Source organism: Drosophila subpulchrella, chromosome 3L (genome assembly GCF_014743375.2).
Source record: "Drosophila subpulchrella strain 33 F10 #4 breed RU33 chromosome 3L, RU_Dsub_v1.1 Primary Assembly, whole genome shotgun sequence".
In the NCBI taxonomy this organism is placed as follows: Eukaryota; Metazoa; Arthropoda; class Insecta; order Diptera; family Drosophilidae; genus Drosophila; species Drosophila subpulchrella.
This window is the reverse complement of record NC_050612.1, coordinates 5,811,062-5,832,841: the sequence shown is the minus strand read 5'-3', so window position 1 is coordinate 5,832,841 and position 21,780 is coordinate 5,811,062. Positions and strand designations below refer to the sequence as shown.

The window sequence follows — 21,780 nt, the reverse complement described above, 5'->3', positions numbered from 1 at the left end:
GCGAGTGGGGCCGAAAGCAAGTTTGGCTGAGTGGTAGGGTATGGTTTGGTATGGTATGGGGGCAAAGTGGAGGAGCTCCTCCAAAGAGCCGGTCCAAAGAGTCATCAACAGCCACAGCAAACGACGACAAAAGGCATAAAAACTGGTAACAAAATATTTGTATTTATACGCGTGCGCCTGTGTGTGTGTGGTAACAACAGAAATTTGTTTTGGTCTTTAGTTTTAGCATAAATTAACATAAGATTTATGGCCGGTCCACTTGAAAATGAGACGAAACTAGAGAGGTCATAAAGTTGCTCTGCGCTTAACAAGTGAATGAAAAAGTTTCGGGTTTTTAGGATATTTCTGGAGGAGAGGAAAGCGCAGCCTTTCCGCTTTGTCCTGGAATTTAAGGCGAAACACTCCCCACACAGCACGTGTTTTTGGCAACGGCAACACTAAGCAGCCGGAAATAGTGAAAAGGAAAACTTCCACATCAACTGGCACTTCTTTCTCCGCCAGTCTGCGCTTATTTAACTTGACAACTTTGCAGCCGTCTGGCCACCTCACTTCTTTCCCCCCGAAAATGGGACTTTTTCTTTCTTGACCATGCACAAAACAAGCGCCAATCAAGGGACATCAAAACCGTAACGAAAAACCCGTTTTTAATTAAAGGCATCTTTATATCGCCTTTTTTTTAATTCGTTCCGTTTTCTTGGGGATATTTTACTTGCCAGTTAAAAAACTCAATTCGATTTGAATGCTTAAAATCCCATAAATAATTGACAGATAAATGCTCTGATCATCGTGCCGATGATTATCTCAAATGATTTGTGCGCGATTTAATTGACGATGGGGGCGAGTTGGAAAATATGAAATGCAATTAACTCATGTCAGATGTCTGAATTTGATATATGAAATTAATGACCTGCTCCTGGGGGTGGGCTAAAAAGAAATGAAGATGCAAGAAGATAGTCACGCTAAACAGATAGTTAAATATTCCACTTAAACCGCGTAGTTTGAATGGATTTTTAACAGTGCAGCAGCTGAGTTCGTAACTCTAACAATTTATAGAGTCTGTCAACCGTTTTCCTTATTAGTGGTAATGCGGTCCCCACACCCCATTTCCATTGCACTCCTAGCCATCAAAGGGCTCCACACACACTCCAGATTATTTCTCGCGGAAGTCACGTAGTCGCCGAACAATTTGAAAATGAGTTTTGTCGGTTTTACACTCACATATTTCTACATTTCTTGTTCTGCACTTCGGTTGCGGTCAATGAAAAGCCGCCGCGCCAAGATTTTCAAGCGTGGCAAGAATTGAGCTGCCAGGAATTGAGGAATTGAGCAATTCGCACGTTTGCCTCACTCGAAACAAAGTAAAACAAGGAGATTGAACAGTACGGGGTACAGAAAATAATTCGAGTAGCGTTTCATATTGATGGCGGGGGCCCAGACTGCTGGCTCGTTTCGTTTCCAAGAAATGCCATAAATTCATCAATTATGACGGCTGGCTATGTGGACAACATTGGACATTGCATGTACATACGTACAGGGGGTTTCGGCCCGAGGAGTGGGGTTTCGAGGGGCTGGGCCTCCTCGGCCTGCTCAGATTGACAGCTGTCAAGCCCAGGAACCGTAACCATAGTGGGTTCGGATGGGGCAGCCAGAAATGCACGAACAGCGCCTGAATTAAAAGGGATACTTTTTAATTAGGGAAGTACGGAATCAAAGGGTTTCACAATAAATCATACTAAAAAGATGACGACTTTGAGAAATTCAAAGCGTTTATAATGGTAAATGTGCATTAGTAGTTGATAAGAGACAGAAATTTTCATTTAACTTGTTATAAAATATATAATAATAATAATAATATAATAAATATTAACAGTTTTGACTTCAACTTAAATTAAAATTTATAATCCAAAAAAATGGTTCATAGAACTTAAAACTTCGCTTCTATAAATGTTTATTTAATTAACTTTACAATCGGCTCAACCCTAAAACACAGGAAAGACTGCCAAAAATAAATATAAAATTCATTGCCCAACTTACAATGAATTATGAGCTTTCGCTTTTAGCTTTGGAAGCCATAAAACCATCTCCAGTCGCACTTCAAGTGAATCCATCCAAATAAAGATGTTGCAAGATAGATTCCCCATCATAAAACAGTTTTACTAATCCATTTACGAGACTTTTTCTAATTCAATGGGAGCCATTACATGGGCGATCAGCGGAGCAACGAAAATGGGGAAAATGGTCGAGGGGAAATGCATTTTCCCGCTCACCCACAATTGCCAACACGTGTGCGGCACGAAGTACTAAACTGGCGTCATTTAATTAACCCGCCAGTGCAGCAAAGGGGTCCCCTTCGCCCCCGTCGCAACGTTAACCCCTGCCGCACACGGCGACCACATGATGATTATGATGGCGATGAGGGTATCACTGTCGCCCTGCCATCTCGCTTTCCAGGGGTTATGCCTGGGCTTAGACCTCGTAAAATCGGGAAGTTATTTTTATGCGCTTTTAATAGACTCACGCTTAGAACAGCGCCCCTGCCTCACATCGTATTTCATGTTTATGAATGCATTTTTATTATGATTTCAGCTCTTTTTGTTGCTTTTCCTTTGTATTTGCTGTTCCATTCGGTATAATTTTCATGGCTCTACTTTATGATCGTTAATTTTTACTGGGGAAAAGTTTACGACAATTACAGCGAGTGTGGGTGAGAGAACTAGAGGGGAGTAGAGCGGGCGACTGGCAATTAAACTGGAGAAAGCCAAACAAATCTCGGACAAGTCGTTAATATTGATTCGACCCAGGCAACAACTTAATATGAGGCTGAGCATTGGAGAGCAAATTAGAATGGGTATCGTGAATATTATAGAGACATTCCCGCAACTAATATTTAATTTAAGGGCAGTATGGGGTTAAGGGGTCCAAAACACACACACAACCCCGCAAACCAAAAGAAACAAGCCGAGGACAAACTCATAAATCTTTGCGAGGGACTCCGACTCCCCCATCTTGCGAAATCCAAGGGAACATGCCATAAAACACATGAAGAAGTGTGTAAATAACAGAAGGAGCTGCAGGATGAGGAAAACCCAGCCCAGAAGCCCCGAAGAGGAAGTAGTAGAAATCTAGTGGGGCAAAAACCGTTGGACACCTTTAAGAATCTGTTTTTGCCTCGCGTTCTACCCCAACCACAAACAATCTCACAAAATTTATGAGCGAGCATTTTTGTTCGGAATGAAATCAAAAACAGACCTCCTCACAGGGGGTGGGTCATTAATTTATGTAAAGCACAAATTATGATTGGGTAGTGTGGGGCATAGCATTGGGGTGGTGGTCAGGGTTGTGCAGAGAAAAAAAAACATAATAATAGAAGATCCATATTGCTATTGGACGGTAAGATAAAGAGCAAATTTTTTGGGTTAATTATCAAGTGAAGATTTAAGAACCATAACTTTGGATCGATCAAAATTAGTTTTTTTTGTTGTTCTTTTTAACTCAAAGATAAAGTTTTAGGATGGTGTAATATCACTATGTCCTAAAACGAGACATCTAATTTTAAGTTTGTAATAACGAAAGACATCTTAACTTTCCAATTGAAGCAGATTTCATAAGCCCAATATTAGATACCTACAGTATATATATTGAACTAACTGAGCTAACCCACTTATTTTCTCCCTGTGTAGCTATTCCATTCTGTGGCATCGTTCCAACTAGGCCTAAACCAAGTGAAGCAGTAGCAGTAACAGCAGCTGTAACACGTTGATTATGCAAGCTCCATGATGAAATCCCCGGAATGCGGACGATGATGATGATAATGGTGCTTGGGGTCTATGCGGTTTCTTTCGGGGTTCTTCGCTCCGGTTAAGGGTAAGTGAAAAGTACCGCAACAAGAGGAAGCCGTAGCTGCTTAATGGCGCAAAATGTTCGCAGTTGGTGAGGAGGAACCGAAATGATTTATTACACAAGGAAGTTAATTTATTAATTTCGCCAGGCCCAGAAAATGTATGGAGGGACCCACCGGAGGAGACCGAAATGTTTACAAGCTTTCATTTTTCTGCTCCAGGGGCTCAAAACAAGGCGGCATGAAATTAGAAAAAGCCCTGGAAAATGACATAAACCGCTGAACAAGGTCGTATGGATTTCAAAAGCGAATGAGCAATGCAGAAAATGAAAGGGGTAAAGTTAAATCATTTAATCTTTTAAATCATCTTAAATTTAGGATGTAATAATGTGATGTGATGTAATAAGGAAAATATGGAAAATTCAACCTAAACTGTAATATACAAATACCCATTTTTCCGACCTGAACTATCTTTCATCGTCTCCTCAGGATGCCTTGACGTCACTTTTCCATTAACCAGACCAAAAACCAAAACCGTTCAACCCATCATACCATTTAAAAGCAAAACTAAATAAAATCAAATTTAGCTCATTAGCAGCGGAACGAAGGAATTGATTGCGATTCATTTGCCTCCCCTTTGATCTAAAAGCACTCAACTATTTCGGCCATTTCCCATAAATTTGGGGCCCAGCATATAGCATGGAAAATATTTTTCAGGTGCTGATGGAGAGCGCATAGTTTGAAATATATTTGCTTTGAATTTTCCACATTTTTATTTCCTGATTAATTGCACAATCGACAGAAAGAATTCTTCAAATATTTAAAGCATTTCAATCGGCAAATGAAGGCATAAATAAATCGCTTATTAAATCATCGAAATTGTTGCTGGCGAAGAATTAATGCGTTGACAAACAATTTCATTGGCGGATTGCGAAAAACGCGAGTGGGGGAAATGCTTATAAAAAGCCGGCGAAGGCGAAACGTTGGCGGTCTGTAAATCAAATGATTACAAAGAACACTTTTCCCCATATTCAAATGAAAAAGAGATTTTCCCCGCCGTCTCTCATTTCGTTTTCATTTTTAAATGTTTGAGCAGGCGGCCATTAAGCTGTCAGCGGTTGTTCAGACGGAAATGAGCGAAAAGAAAGAAGATGGCCTAGGTCAGAAAAAAGAGAAAAAATAGGGCTGAAACAGAGAGACAGGAAGTTGGTTGGTGCCGAGTGCGTCGCGTGAAAAACATCCCAGCGAAGTGTGTACCACGGAAAATTCGCAGTCGAAGCGAGTTAATTTTGATGGATTTTCCATGCCAGCGAAGGAAGCGGCTGGGAAATCACTGAAAGGCGTGAAACAGTTGTTGACTGGCGAAAAGAATCATTTGCGTGGTGGCATTCACTTAGTATGCATTATTAAGCAATTTTCCTTTTTCCCAGATTTATTTTTGCAAGTAATTTAAGCCAGGGGTTGCAAATCGATCAGGGGTTGGTAACCGTTCAGGTGTTTGTATTAAAGGAAAAATAAAAAATGATTAAGCTGAACCATTCACCATTTAACTGTGGTGGGTCCTCACTCATTTCATTCATTGCAGAGTGCAACTTAGTTTTCACCCAAGGAAATATAAAAATGCTCTTCATAATGCCCCTCATAAACCAAATAATCCATAAATATTCCACCTATCCCTCTTAAGTGAAACAAAAAGCTCGGCCAACATCTGTTTTTCTCGTTTTCAATGGAGCCACTCCGGCAGCGAAACAAACACGATCTAATAAATTCTTTCGTAATAAAAATACATCATCAAATAAATAGTGTTGCCTGACTGCCGTGCTCCATATAACTATTTGGCAAATAAAATAAATTGCCCAGAGCTTTTCCGCTCCTTCCCACTCACATCTCCCCCTGTTTTCTCGGCTTATCTCTGGCCACACCAGCAACGTGAAATGGGGAAAATGGCTAAAGGTGGGCTAAGGGCTCGAACAACCCTTAAATCACATTTTGCCTAATTTTTCGCTGTCAAAAAACCTCATTAATCTTTCCCAGCCTGGCAATGGCATGAAAATGGAGCAGGATAAAAAAACATACGAGGAAATTGCTTAATGGGGGGACTCCGCCAGAAACACACCCACAGCTGCCTTTTTTATACACTTCGAGGAAAATTGTAAATCAATTTTTAAAGATTTCACTTTTATAGTAGTTCTTGATCAACCTTTAAAAATGCTTCATGATATTCTTTTACCGAAATAAAGTTAATCAAAGTCAGAAACCATTGGGCATTAATGGATTAGAACAGAACTAGATATTATACTTGTAAAAAAACTTTTAGACTATTCCCTCAAATTAATATTTTAAGAGAATATAAAAACAGGAGATAGTCAAAAGTAAATGTTGGTGCTATGTTTTTCATAGTGTAAGTTCTATAGCTTTGGCGCCCCTTTTGTTTTACCTTGTGGAGTTCGAGAAGTTGCCCTTGAAAAATTGCTGGCTCGTATGTCAACCCCCAAGGAGAAGGAGAATACGACGAGATTGGGTAAGAAGCAGAAGTTAGTCAAACTGAAAAAGTCGAACGTGTGTAATTTATTTAAATTTAAGGGCCCCGGCTCAGGAGTCAAGAGTTTTGGAGTGCGTAACACTCGGATTTTCCGTTTCTTCCCTGGGCACTTCAACCCCTTTTTCGGCCCACTCGAATATTGATTTCTTGCGTAATCTTTATGGCACGCCCACACCTTCCCCTTCTTCCAGCGATAGTGTCGCTCGCCCCCATTGACGTTTCATATTTATTAATGAGGCGCATTTGTGTTTGGAATTTATAATTGGGGGGAGGGGAGGGCTCCTGCTTCTCGTACTTCTGGAGGCTCAAATGTAATTGAGTAATTAACATAAATTATAATACATAATTTGCGCTCGCCTTTTTCCATAATTGTTGTTAGGTAAATTGGATTACAGGCAAGCTCGCCAAAGTTTTCCCCCTGCTTCGCATCTGCATAAATGAAAATTATTGTTTAGGCCCTATCGTGTAGTACATATATATGCTCAGAGGAGAATTGAGAATGCGATAAGCAATTTATGTTCAAAGTTTCACCCGCTGAAAAGTTTGCCAAGCATTTTGTTTGTGCGTCGCTCAGAGCGAAATCAAACTAAATCGGAATCAGCACAAATTCTCAGAATGATGCCTACAATAAAATCGCAGAAAATGTGAGTGTCGACAAGAAGGGAAATCATTGGCAGTGAAGACATCATCAAAAACAGATTGCTGCCTATTCTTAACCAAGAGGAGGGGAAAGCTAATAACAATATCTCGCGAAAATATGTTGACTGCCCTATAATAAATCAGTTTTAAAAGGTTTTTTGAGGGATATATAGCTGAAGTACAACATGATTCTTATAAAAGTTTTTCGAGCTATAAATGATTATGATAAGCATTTAATTTAGGTATAAATTCAACAAAATGTTTAAAGGATCTTAAAGAATTTGCTATAATGTTATACAACCGATTTGATTGTATTTTTAAACTCGAATGTTCAAACAATTCCATTAAACTTATGATTGTCATCTACAGGTAGTCCGAAATAAGGTATTATCTCGTCCTAAGAGCCAACAGACATTTATCAAATAAGCCAAGCACATGACACCACAAGCCCGCTTCCACTTGATTGCTGCTTTTCCGGATGCTGTTGGTTTTTCTTGCCAGGCTTTTGTGGGCAGAGTCGCAGGGGCAGTCATCCGTCAGAAGTTGGCAGTTGGAAGTTGGAGCAGCAGCCCCGTCGCCATATTGAATTTTCCTCTATGGAACCCCCCATTGCGGAGGTCCTTGAGTGTGCGTCTGTATCTGCGGCTGTTCCTGGTTTCATCCCACCTTGTTGCCGCCTGTCGCACACATATCAACAGCAGCAACAGCAACGGCAGCAACAGCAACAGCAACATCTACAGCAGCAACAGCAACATCATCGCTGACATCGCTAACGCTTCTGGGATTTTTGGCCCATAAGCGGTGAGAGGGAGATGCCAAATGGCAACTCTGTGCATAATTTTGCGCCTGGTTGTCATGTTTCAGGACTCCTGTCCTGGCTCCTTGTATTCACGTGCGTATGTGCTTCGTTGGGGCTTGTAAAATGTAAATAAATACGCAGAGACACGACCGAGGGAGAACTCACTTTTGTTTGGTTAGTTAGATTATTTAAAAGGTTTATGCGGAGGCAAAAAGTCAAAAGGGTTACTTGTGAACAATCCTTCAAAAATATTGAAGCACCATATGATAATCATATCTAAAAGAACCAATTCCTTAGCATTCAGATCTTCGTAGCCACTGTTATCACTTTTATTGATCTACTAATACTGCATCTAACAAAAAAAGGATTTAGATTTATTTTCATCAATATTAATACTTGAATACATATTTTATGAGGAAGATCCTAAATATTTCTTGACATTCCTGTAGACGTTTATTGTGGGCATAGTTTTTTTTAAATAACTTTTAACTAGTTCTTATATAAACTGTGCTAACATTACTCATTAATCTTATTTTCCAATTCACTTTTGATGATAAAAGAGACTATGCAATATCATAACATTTGCTGCGCATAAACCATCTTAAAGTGCGTACGCTGAGGGCAGGAGATTTGGGTGGCAGGTCTGCAGGTCTGGTTTCAACGCCTCGTTGCGAAAACCTTCTGGCTCCCCCTGCTAACCCCAAAGGGGTTTTCCCAGCGCCCTGCCCCCAAATATTTACCTATTCCGAAGCCCACTTTTCCTAGTGTTGTGCGTCGCTTACGCAGCTATCATAGGGCCAGAAAACAACAAAGCCAAGACAAAAGGCAGGCCCCTCCAGAACTCGGATTCCTGGAGCTACCAAGTTAAGCGTCAAAAGTTTTGATAGTCTGTGAGCTGCCTACTCAAGTGACTTGGCCCCCTTTTCCTCGGTCTCGGTTTTCCTTTAAGTAACGGAGGCCGAGAAGCCAGTCGGCATTTTTCATTTTTAGTTGGGCGAATTTTTAACACAAAACTTTTATGTAAAATGTCTTCCGAGATAAAAGTTTAAATTGTCAATTGAAAATGTTGTTTGGCAAAAGTTTTTTTGATTAATTTTCACAACGCCGCGTTGACAATGAAGCGATGGGCGGAAAAGTGGGGTGGGAAAACTCGGCGAATGGGGCACGAGGCAAACAAACAATTGAGCACATTAACGCTTAGAGATACACAGCAAAAGGGAGGGAAAAAGAACGCGGAAAGAAATGAAGAGACTACAGCTATTTGCATGTGAATGTGTTGAAATAGAATTTGATGACGAAAACAACAAACAAAAGTGAATAGCAAATAAATTAAAAGGAATAAAGGAGCGAGTTTGAATGAAAAGAAATAAAGTACAGGAATAAAATAATCGTTGAAATAAAATACGTTTATGGAACTTTAATGCAGTAACCAATCTTTACGGATATCGTCATTGGTATGCTTGATTTTAGAACAAACTAACTGTTAAAACTTATTTAGGATTCGCTATATTTTCTATGAACCACATAACCTTACTTTCTGGGTTTCATCCAGAACTGGTTCACATAAAATTTCTCTACACTTCCTGATGGTTTTTTGTCTCATCCTTTGTCAAGCTCATTGCCACTTGCCTCGACTTTTCCTCCCTTTGATTTAGTGTTCGGAAAGCCATTTTGTACAATTTCCACACGATTGATTTCGCAAATTTTCGCCGCAACAGAGTCTGCAGGCAATACAATCCCCCGAACCCCAAAAATGCCCACAAAAAGCGGCGAGAATACAGGTTCTACACTTGTAATGCCTTTTGCCCTGTAGCCACAATTACCCAAAAAGCCGAACCAATTCCCATTTCAGTCCCCAAAATCCACATCCACCCTTGCTCACACACGCACACCCCACATGATACTCGGGGAGATGGGCGGGTTATTTCCTAGGACTTATCGACTGGGAGATATCTCGGGTAATGCAATTAAATCGCTCCCCAAAATTTTCGGTTCGTCCGTTGGTTAGGCAATTCATAAATATTTTATTTGGCCATCACACCCTTTGACCTGCTCCATAAGTCCTCGACAAAAAAAACGTTACACAACAACGGGTAAAAAAAAATCAAAGAGGCTTCATTATTACTAAAATATATTACTTAAAATTATAACATTTAAAACTAGTAATATTAATTTTTTTTGAGTAAAACTATGAGGTTAGGCACAATTACGTAATGAAATTATCGCAAATATAAAGGCGAAATACCAAATATATATGAATATACATTATCTAATAATTTTACTTAAAATTTTTTGAAATTCTCAGTTATTTTTAACCACCACGAAATGTAATTTAAGATAGAATCACCCCTAGAACTTTACCCGCGTCTGTACAACGCACAAAAAAATCGAGGGATAGATATTGCGTATACGCCATCGTGGCTATCTAATATGGATTTTTCTACGTTCCGTTCTTCATTATTACTTAACGCCCGGTCAATGGCAGTCAAATTGCTTTTCGGCCGAGCACTCTCTGTTCGGCCATCGCACTAGAGCTGCATAAAGTTTCCGGTTCGATGTCGTTCTGCTCTTAGCCCCCAACCACGGGAATAAAGGGTTAAAAAGGTGCGGTTAGCCGGAGAGTCGCGGTTCCTCGGGTTGGAAAACCAGACCAGGCCATCCGAACCAACCCCCAAAAGCGGACACCAGCTGCATTTGCTTTGCTGTCTTCCTTGTTTGCTCTTCCTGCCAGTTAAACTTCCTTCCGTTGCTTTGATGTGCCAGAAATTAATTGCCTACAATTAGGCGCTCTGGCAAATGTCACTCACTCACTCAGAAAAAGGTGGGACAAGGACAACCCTTCCGTTTCCTAAGTAATACCAACAATTTTTGACACTTACCGTTGTTCCTGTTTATAGATGGCTTAAAGGCTTCCCGGCAAAGGTCTGCAAAGAGGAGAAAAAACGGTTTGTTAGTCCAAAGTTCGAGATGAAGTGACTCCCGAAAGCCGACAAAACACATGCCATTACATGGTCATACTTGTGCAGACTTGTGGAATGTCTGCCCATGTCACATGGCGCCCAACCACTGACCAGGGTCCAAGTCCAAACTCCTGGCCGGCACCCAAGAACCAGCTATAACAAGGGAAAAGTTCCACCAACTTTGCGTCGAGTGCCTTTTGCCTAATGAAAAGAGTCTGTCATTGACTAGAGGAAATGGAAAAGTTTTTCATAGACCAGTCCCGAAAGTGGTAAGAAGGAGCCAAAAGCCTTGTCCAGTTATGGCCTGTGACAGGCAGTTACTTTGGTCTCCTTTTTTATTGAAATAAATAAAAGTAAATGATCGGGAATGGGTAGAAAAAGGAATGAAGCATGGCGAAAGAAAGACTGTCTTAAATATTCAACTCCCCAAGTATCTATAAATCATTTTAAGTTGGCATTCGAAATAAATCTTTTCTTCTATCTAAATCTTTTCTGTACAACATTCGGAATAAAAAACTTATGTTAGAACTATGCATTGATGTGAGAATATTTCTTTAAGTCGTGGTGTGGTTTCATGCAGTGGAACTCATATAAAACCCTAAAAGTTTAACACGGCGTTAATATATATACATTTTAAAATATCAATATATTTTTGAGATTTAACTTTATTAAAACTGAAAAAAACGTAAAACTTAAACTTAACTAAAGCAAATGAAAAATAAATGACATTAAATAGTTCGAAGCTTAAAATATATTCTGATGTGAATGTAACAGACTTCCTGCTCACAGTACCTATACATTACCCATCTCTTGGCAATCATGCCCTATCTGCAGATCTTTCCGCAAGCCCCTCAAATTGAAATGACCATTTCAAACCGACAATAACTTGCAAAAGTTGTTTCGTGCCAAACAGGAGTTACATTTATTTGTGCTGGTATCTTATTTGGCTATATTGTTGGCCGAGTCCCTTGGCGTTTCTAATGGCGCATGGCGCACATATTCCGACTGGCCAAGGGAGATTTATTATCAACTGTCATTGTCGGAGGCCCACACACACCCACAGATGCGAGTGTATCTTTTTGGCCACCAGCAATCATCTCCCACTCTCCCAGGAGCCGCAAACATTTGTTATAATCAAAAGTTCTTGACTGCGCGATGGCTGCTGCTTTGATTTCTCTACGCCCTGGCCGAGCACAAAAAATCACAACTTCTCCGAAATAGTTTTTCTGATACTCCACCGACCTCGAACGCAATTTGTTTGGCTTAAGGTTGACAGTTCAATAAGGCGGAATTCCTCTTTAATATCCATAAATAACGCCGAAGGCAAAAAAGTTGCTACCTGAGGGCGCAGGGTTACTAATTACGCATACGCAACGCTGTCTTAGGGGTTGGAAAAGTTGTCGGAAAAGTTCCTTAACCTTCCGCGCCCTAATGCCATTTCCAATAACTTCTGCTGCAGTTCCCACAAACTGAGGGAAAAGTCGAAGAAGATGCCAAAGAGGGGACATTTGCCAAAAATCCTTGCCTCGCCATATATCGTTTTAACATAATTTCTGTGGTAAAATTAACTTTATGAACTGTTGAATGGAACGAGGACGAAAAGGAGAACAACCCTCGGAGGCAGTCTGCGAGTAGCTAGCGTGCGTCTCACAACCTGCCACTTAAAACAAATAACAAAGTTTTGCTTAACTTTGCTCTAGCTCCTGGTCCTCGTCCTGCCTCTCGTCCTTTTCCCCTCTTCTTATTCAGGCAGCTCTTGGGGGAAATTATGGCCAGACACAAAGCGAAAAGCGTCGTCAACGACGTCGAGCGGCTTTTGTCTTGGGCGGTTCGGCATCCAGCAGGAAAATCATCCTCGACAAGGACTCCTCCTGCCAGTCTGGCGAGGAAGCGGTATCGCAGAGCGGCAAAGCCTCTCCTGATGGCAAAATTACATATGAAAGTGGATTTCATTAAAAAGAAGTTGGCTGCAGTGAAATATGGCAAGTAAAAGACATTTATCCAGGAGGACTTGTCTGTGGCCTGGCAGTGCTGACGGGATTTAGCTAGATTTCACTTAGATGTCGGGGCCCGAGAATGGAAATGCCAACTGAAAAAATGCTGTTGCCATTAGTACAGAAATATATGAAAAAAAAACCTTCACATCTATAAAAATACCCAAATTTAATTGTAAATTAAAAATACTAAACGTCTAGAAGATACATAATAAAAAAGATTTCAGAAAAGAAATAAAATCTTTTTTATCAGCTCTAAGATAGCCGCCTTATCATCACCATTCCAAACTAGCTGCCAGGGAGGATTTCCATCCTTTGGCAAGCCCTTGGACAGGTGACGATGCCATGGCGACAGGCAATAAGTAAATGCAAAATAGTTCGACGTTCTTCAGTTCTGAGAGGCCCAAGCACGGCGAAACAAAAGAAATTTCCATCAAAATAATACGCCTTCAAGACGCTCGCTAATTGGCTTTAATGGGAATGGGGGAAATAAATCCAGCAAGGACCATGAAATATCATCAGCCGTGAAGGTGTAAGAAAAATCGTAATGAGACGTTCGGGCCAAAGGCATTTCGGCATTTCAGTTTGGGTAAATTTCGTTTAGCAATATAGCGTTATGTGCGAAAGGCTTTCAACCGTTGAAGGAACCTCTTTGCCGAAAGACTAAGGGGCGTGTGTATAAAAACGGCGCCAACTTCATGAATTTTGAATGAACGTAGAGGGCAGAAACTAACGCCAGGAAAAGCGGGCGGAGTTCCCTTTGCACTACCACCTCCGACCGGGCAAAAAAAGGAAAACTAAGCACGGGGGCATTTTCCCGCTGACACAAGACATGGAGGAGCCATCGTTTCCAACTTCCGACGACTACTTAGAGACGCCTAAACAGCTTCATTACTTTTATGGGGCTGACGGCGCGCTTCGTTGGCTCGCCATTGTCTGTTAGCCAGTTTGAATGTTTGGCTGTTTGGATGTTTGGCTGCTCGGTTGCCTGGCTCTCTGGCTGTTTGTCTGGCCAGGCGCAAATTTGTTTGTGTAAATTAAATGAAACGACTGTAAAAATGCCAAATAAGCTAATTTGCGGTTAGTTTTTTTCTGCTGCCCGGAGTGTATATACAAACGGGGATCCAAAGAGACAAGGAAATTAGGTTCTCTCAAGTTTTGAGTTATGGGATCATTAGTTAGGGGACATTTTCAGGGTTGTCCCAAAATGCTCTATACATCTAAAGTGGGCCACTTAAGAAATCTCCCAGTAATATTACTTACCCGAATACTTTAAAATAAATAAGACTTTTCTACACCCATTTATAAATTTATATTATCAAGTTTTAGGATTCAAATTTGTTTGTGTATTAAAAAAATGTTTTGAATTTTTAAGCTAATTGAAGTCTTAAGAACATATTACAATTTTTTAGTTTAATAAAATAAACTTACTATTTGTAGGGTTGATAACATCAATGCATCATCGATAAATTTGGCTGTAGATAGTGATTACCATCGATACTATCGAAAATTTTTGAAAGCTCAGAACAATTAATGATACTTAAACAAACAATACTCAAGTATTTTTGTATTTAAATGTAAGCATAATGGTGGAGTAAATAATTGATCTAGATTTATTTATAACTAAAATGAAACTAAGATTAATGTTGATCTTGAGCGATTAAAATACTTCTATAATATATAACTAAATTCCAATATTCGTTGAAAAACACTTCAAATCTGTAGAGAAGTACATTTTTTTAGAGAAACACTGGCTAATGGCAAAAATAGTTTCAGATATAAATTATTTTTTTAAGAGATACTATCGATGATGGGCACAAACCATCGATGACTCTAAAATTTTTCAACAGTCGTTACAATCGGTAGAGCTATCTATTGTTCAACAAACCCATTTTTTTCAAAGCTGGACTGCCTAAGATTTCCTTTGGTTTCGCTCAAGTTTAGAGTTGTGCTATCATTATTTTGGAGACTGTTTTATTACTTGTTCCTCCAAACGATCAATCAGAGAGCAAAATGGCATGCTGCCATTGCTCACTTCCTTCATGCAATTTTTATAAGCCTCCAACCAAGTCACTCCAATTTGAGTTTAGTTCGTGCTGGGCTTTTCATATCCCCCGATGGTTTTGGTTCCGCTCTGCTCAGTTCAGTTCAGTTCAGTTCACTTGTTGTTGTGGTCACCACCAGTGTCTGGATGGTCATTTTCAGGACTCGACTCAACTCCACTCTGGTTGCATACTAAATGCAGAAGAGTCTTCCGAATCCTCCCACTTTTACAGCAACTCTGGTTATTTTTCTGCCTGGCCATGAATTTTGCATTAGAGTTTAGTTAAAGTGCAGCTGGTGCGAATCCCAAAGGGGGTGGGACTGGGTGAGATATGGTAAGCGTTAGCCTTTTTTATACAGAATAGATATGGAGAGAATGCAAAGCCACTGTCAGGGCCATTAACTATGTAAGAGGGGGAGTGATTTAAAGAGTTTAAAGTCGGGCTAAGGGTTGATGGGAAAAGTTTACAAAGCAGTGGGAATCGAATGCAGTGAAACCTGATATTAAGAGAGACCAGCAATTATTACAAACGAATCATTTAGTAATCCCAAACAAAAACATTGATTTTTTAATTGCTGTAATAACAGGACAAATCTAATTTAAAATGTAGAAAATTTTAACAAAATAATAAAGCTCCATTTAATTGGATGATTAGGGACTTGCCATAAATTGATTACTATTGTATTAACCTAAGCCAAAGTTTCTTCATCACCCCAACTACCAACGCAGAACAACTTACCAGTCGGTTATATTCAAATCATAAACTTTTGTGACAGCTGCTGAGATAAACTTATATAGGGGTTATTTTCCGACCCCGTTAATCTTAATACGAAAATAATCCAAAACTCAGCTTAGCCCCCAAACGAACCCAACTATTTCTGCCCCAAGTCGCTCATTAGTTTTCCCGATTGCCTGAAGGATCCCCCTTTTTCCGGCTTTCCCCTGAATTGATAATGGGGAAATGCTTTCGCCCTTGCCTGGAAACAAACTCCAAGTGAGCGACAACAGCTGCGACAGAGTCCTGTTGGCTCCTTCAAATGAATTATAGCAACAACAAACTTTTGCATTATTTTATGAAAATTTTGTTAAACAAATTTGTTGCCCGCTTGCAAGCCATGGAGTTGGTATTTGTGTTTGGGTGTTTCACTTAAATGTAAGCGAAATCGGAGGGGCACAAGCAACTCTGCTCGCCCGTGTTGAAAAGTTGTTCAGTTTGTGTCACCCGGACACACCTGAGAGTCCTGGCGAAGGATGGGCCGAGGGATAGGATATCTGGCGCACATCGCCTCCTCTCCTTCTATCCCCCCTCAGACCTCAGTCCTCGCCATCGTCCTCGCCCTGTAAGTATGGTATTATAACTTTTTTCACGGCATAATTTATGCGCACTTTATGCAAATTTTTTCTATAAACCAACCAACGCTGATGCACAGGGAAAAATAAAAATATTTAGGTTTAAAAGAAGCTCAGAAAAGAGAAAGATAATAGGGAAAAACAATTTAACATATCTAAAAAATTAAAAAAATATATGTTTGTAGAACCTCCTTACTTAAAAAACAATTTTGTAACAAAAATCAATTCGGAATGTTTCGACATACACCGAAAAGTTAAAACTTATTTCTGCATGTTTTATTTATATCATATATCATACTATCAGTTATTTTGTACGATTTCTCGCTGTGTACAAACCATGCGTGCACTGGATGTGTGCGTTGTTTTTGAAATGTAAACTGTAAGCGGGTTTTGCTTTTAAAAAACAGATATTCAACATGGTGCGGAGTTAGCAAGTGAATCAGGCGGTAGATAGAAGAGCGCTCCGTAAACGCCTGTAATTATACATTTTTGCTAAAGTTCCTGCTGCCAGGTTCGACTTTTTGGCCCACCAATCCAGGCTGGGCGCTCATTTTTAATGAAAAAAGTTCCCCCAACTGGGGGCTCTGTGGCCCGGGCAAGTTCTAATTGATTTTTAGATTGATATGCAAAGCAGCAGACCCGAGCAGAGCTTTCTCCTATCCTATCTACATTTTCGGTTGACAGAAAGTTTGGCGCCATGACGACGCCACTCCGAAAATCGCCACCATAGGCATATGAAATTTCAATTAAAATGCCGAAAACGAAATGCTAATGGTCAGTTGATATGCAACTAATTTGCAATTTTATTTTATGTCCTCGGCCCCAGCCGACCGTTTTCATTCCCCATATAATTTATCAATTTGCTTATCGTTCTGGGAACTGTTTCATTCGCTGGGAATTTCGCTCGGATAATTTACTTATTGCATTTTAGTTTGTCCTGATTGGCAAAAGAAATTTTTGCATATTTTATGTTAGTGAATTTATTATGGTTTTATGACGCTCTGGGCGCAGCTTGCCAGGACGAATTTATTAATATAAATAATTAAGCTAAGTAAACGCATTCTTCGAAATTCTGGGATCTCTGTCCCGAAATTTATAAAAAACAAGAAAGAACGCTATAGTCGAGTGCCTCGACTATCAGATACCCGTTACTCAGCTAAAGGGACCAAAGGGAAATGGAAATAAGCAAGCAGCAAAGCAAGACTGAAATGCGCCACCTACCGGCGGTAGACAGATTTAAGCGTTATGGGCGTTAGGGTGGGCGTGGCAAATTTTTTTTTAGTCAATCGATAGGTATTGACGAGACCGATACAGTTCAGTTAAAATTTTGTATCTAGCATGAAAATTGTGGGCGCCACAGGCTTGGGCGGTTTGTGGGCGTTAGAGTGGGCGTGGCATATTCGCGTATCAAAATTGCGCTGCGTACAAAGCTACGGAATCTAAATCTGAAACCGTGATTCTATATCTTTGATAGTTTCCGAGATATCCACGTTCATATTTACGATTTTTTGAAGTATGGGGGCGGTTTGTGGGCGATAAAGTGGGCGTGGCAAACTTTTTTTAAAGTTAATCGATAGGTATTGATGAGAACAATACATTTCAGTTAAAATTTTTATTCTAGCATCAAAACTGTAGGAGCCACAGTTTTGGGCGGTTTGTGGGCGTAAAAGTGGGCGTGGCACTCTACTGAAACAAACTTGCGCTGCGTAAGAAGCTCAGGAATCTGCACGCCAAATCTCAAGAGCCTAGCTCTCATAGTTTCCAAGATCTCAGCGTTCATCCGGACAGACGGACAGGCGGACAGACGGACAGACGGACAGACGGACATGGCTAGATCGACTCGGCTAGTGATCCTGATCAAGAATATATATACTTTATGGGGTCGGAAACGCTTCCTTCTGCCTGTTACATACTTTCCGACGAATCTAGTATACCCTTTTACTCTACGAGTAACGGGTATAAAAATACTAAATATATAAACTATAGTATCATTTAATATTAATTTTAGTATTATATACTAGCTTTAATTTGTTAAAATAAAATAAATTAAATAAATAGTATCATTTAAAGAAAACAGCCCAAACATGTAAATGTTTTTCCAATACCCCCTTAAATGTAACCTTAATGGTAATGTTAGACCTTATTGTTACCCACCCTATTCTCACCCCCTTCCATTTCTAGACACTTTCCTCCTAATTCGACCATCAGTACCCCAAAAACGGCAATTCCCGCCCGTACACGATGGCCCATTTCAATTCATTGAGTGAGCTTTTCTTTCGGCTGGACTGAATCCAAAACCTCGCACCTGTGCGCCCCTCGAATTCTCCTTCACCTTGGGTTGGGATCCTTAATTGAATTCGTGTAATTCGTCCGGCAACTGGCCTTTCCTTTTCCTTATCCTTGTCTGGCGCTTTTCGTTTAATGAGGACTGACAGGCGACAAGCGTAATTAAATTTTATTTTACTCTTACATGCAAATTCTATGGGAGTTCTTTTTTAGTCACGTCGCTTTGTCTTCTCCCCGGGTCCTGATTTGATTTTCCGGGGTGGTATTATCTTAGTCAATCTCCGTTCTGGTGGTAGACTTGGGTGTAATTTATGAGCTGACCAGCGGGTGGTGCGAAAGTGTAGCCCGCAATTGCGCAACTTAAATGTTCACCACCCAAATTACTCCAAATTGAATTTGGCACACCAGAGCCTATTGATTTCACCCCAGCACATTAAGCATACGCCGTGTGTGCGAGGTCTTTGAGCCTCTGCTGCTGACTAAGATGGAAAATGCAAGTCTGTCGCTGACAATGACATATTATACTCATTTGCACATCTTGTGTACATAGATATGGCTCTGGTCCGTTGGAAGATTTTTTATTCAGCTCTCGACTAAAGCAATTTGTATGCAAAATAGACGTAAACAATTTCACATTCCCGCCGGGATGGAGGAAAAATAAGTCAAGTGCATTGACGAGTGACTTCTAATGACAGCACCATGCTGATGATATGACAGGCACCGAGCTAAAATATTGATAAATGGGTCATTGATTTCAACTTTAGAGTTATATTTAAACCGACACTGCATTTGACAACTAAGAAATACCACAAAATGTATACTTTATATCTATAAAGTCAGTTCTAGTGTGAATGTCCTCTTTCTTGTTATTTAAGTTAAATTTAGTTTGCCGTTGACAAGATTCATTATAATAATCTAACGTAACATATTCATACTTTAAATTAATATTATTTTTCCCTGTGTGAATATTTTTCCCAGAGTCTCAATTGACATAGAAATCCATTTGCATTTCTCTTTCAACGGTTTCATTGCGATACAACATACTTAGTTAAGTTTTAGCCACGAGAAAGAGACAGACACAAAGAGCGAAAGAGAGGGAGTTCTGGGTAAGTGCGCTGAACAAGCCGGCAAATTCTTTTAATTAGCCCATTGCCTTTTATAGGCCAAAGCGAATGCATTTACTTAGATCTGGAGTGGGCGACCAAAGGCTAAAAGGGGGCGGGGCCGCAGTTTGTAAAGGAAATACAATTTATTTGAGTTGCTTTAATTAGTTAAGTCGGGACTGCTTGAGCCGCTCGAACGGCTTTACTCTATAATGAAGTCGGAGATCTGAGACGTCTTGGTTGATACGTTTCGGGAATGTAAATGGTATTAAATATTTAAACAGGTCAGTAAAAGACTCTGTCTAGACAACTTTCTGGGGCAGTCACTAAAAATGGATCACATTCTAAAATTAATGTTGTTTTTACACTCCATTAACAAATGTTACCTCTTTTGAAGTTATTTAATAAATTAGATACATAAAAAGTGAAGCAGGTGAAATGTTACACTTAATGTGAGCATTTTTAATATACCAATAACCCTGACTATTAAAGGGAATACCTAATTCGACTTGAATTAAATCTGTAAAACGAAAACTAATTACAGTCTCGGCTGAATTTGACGTTTAGTTAAAGCTGACGCCATCGACAGGGCGATTGATTTGCCTTCAGCGCGCCAATAAATGGTAATTAAGATGGCGAAACTGTGTCGCACTGCAGATTGCTCTACTTTTTAGCGATATATGTATATTTATTCCTCCCTATAAATATTCAGCCCCTCCAGTTCCATTATCAATCGGCCGACTATCTGAAGTCTGCTTGTCAGCAATAAATAGTCAAGTACATAATACTTATAATTTATTTTGCATATAAAAAGGAATATAAAAAATTCAAATTGCATATGAGCTACCCCCTCCACGCCCCCCTTCTTTTGTATAAAAGATAACCCCTCCCGCGCCCCACGCAATCGCACTTAGTTAGATTTATGGCAAAGTCAGTCGAGCAATTTGCGTGGGTAAACATGCACTAAAACTCAATTTAGAGGCGGATACAAGTACAATTTTATATGTCTATCTATACTATACAAAGTATATGTACTTGGCGTATATATGTGCACAGTTCTTGCAAATTGTATGCTGACACAGCATTGAGGCAGGCGCCCAATTTAATGCGATTTAAGCAAGAGCAGCGCAAATTGAGCGAGCCACTTGAATGAATGAATGAATGATGGGCCCAGTTGCATGGGTGACTCCCCGAACAATATAGCCATAAGTGTTCTGAGTACAGAATGCTTGATACCCTGCAAAAAGTAGTAATAGTAGTAAGTAATGGGATAGGATTTTAAAAGGTGTTTCTTTGAGTTATTTTTTATTTCATGAAAAACTTTTTTTATTCATATTACATTTTGAAAGTATTAAATAGATGGATTAAATACAGTTAGGAAACTAGTAGGATAATTAAAAAAGATGTTTCCTTGAATTTTCTTTCATATCATGGAACACTTTTTTATTGTAATATTACAATTTAAAAGGTGAAATACGGATTTGATTGTTTTGATTGTTATTCAAAATAATGGGGAACTTTATAATGATGGATTTATTAAATTCGAGCAGTCTAGTATACCCTTTTTACCCCACGTTAACCACAAGTTACTGCCGCAATGGCAATGATAACGATATCAGGCTGGCAAAGTCTTGCCAATCTAGCTTGGGCCTGCCTCACATTATTAAATTACAAACACTCACGAATCTGGTGTCTTCCTGCCGTCTCTTTCAGGCCCTCTATCCCTCTGTCTGTCTCCTTTTGAGAACCCTCCCTTTCGGCTCCACCAATTAATCCCAACTGGATTTGGCATAAAGATAAAATGACGACCAGCGCACTGAAGCTCTCGACTGTCGCTTCTGGTGCTCGAGGGCAATATTCCAATCCCCATCCAAGAACCATCAAGCGCCCCTCGCTTTTCCCCACCGCAAGTTTTCCTCGCTTGACAATTTTCCAGCGCGTGGCGGGGCGGCTTTCCTCCCAACCCGCCACTTGATACAGGCAGATAAGTCATTTTTATGTGACACTTTGCCTTAAATATTTCACATTTTTTGTGACCGTTTTTTTTTGGGCGCCATTATGTAACTAAGCCCCGTCTCCTTGTAGATGTTTGGGCAATGACACTATTGTGTATTATAATGGATACTGCGCCTTTAATGGCTGACGATTCTGAGGCACTGATATGCCCAAGATGGCCCCCAATGACCTTCATAGCCAGTGGGTGGGACCTAACGCGCCCAGAAGCT

At 40.0% G+C, this 21,780-nt stretch overlaps 2 protein-coding genes across 2 annotated transcripts in view; one reads left to right on the top strand and one right to left on the bottom strand.

The window, feature by feature from the left end:
* Nucleotides 1–21,780, top strand: part of LOC119555158 — a gene marked incomplete at its 3' end in the record, with an annotated part of 98,111 nt that overhangs the window by 56,567 nt on the left and 19,764 nt on the right.
* The window catches only part of LOC119552888 (frizzled-2), a 99,374-nt gene that overhangs the window by 59,640 nt on the left and 17,954 nt on the right, over nucleotides 1–21,780 (bottom strand). The window contains exon 3 of the mRNA XM_037862795.1: nucleotides 10,698–10,742. The gene's annotated coding sequence lies outside the window, so the exon portion shown is untranslated. The remainder of the gene's footprint in view (nucleotides 1–10,697; nucleotides 10,743–21,780) is intronic.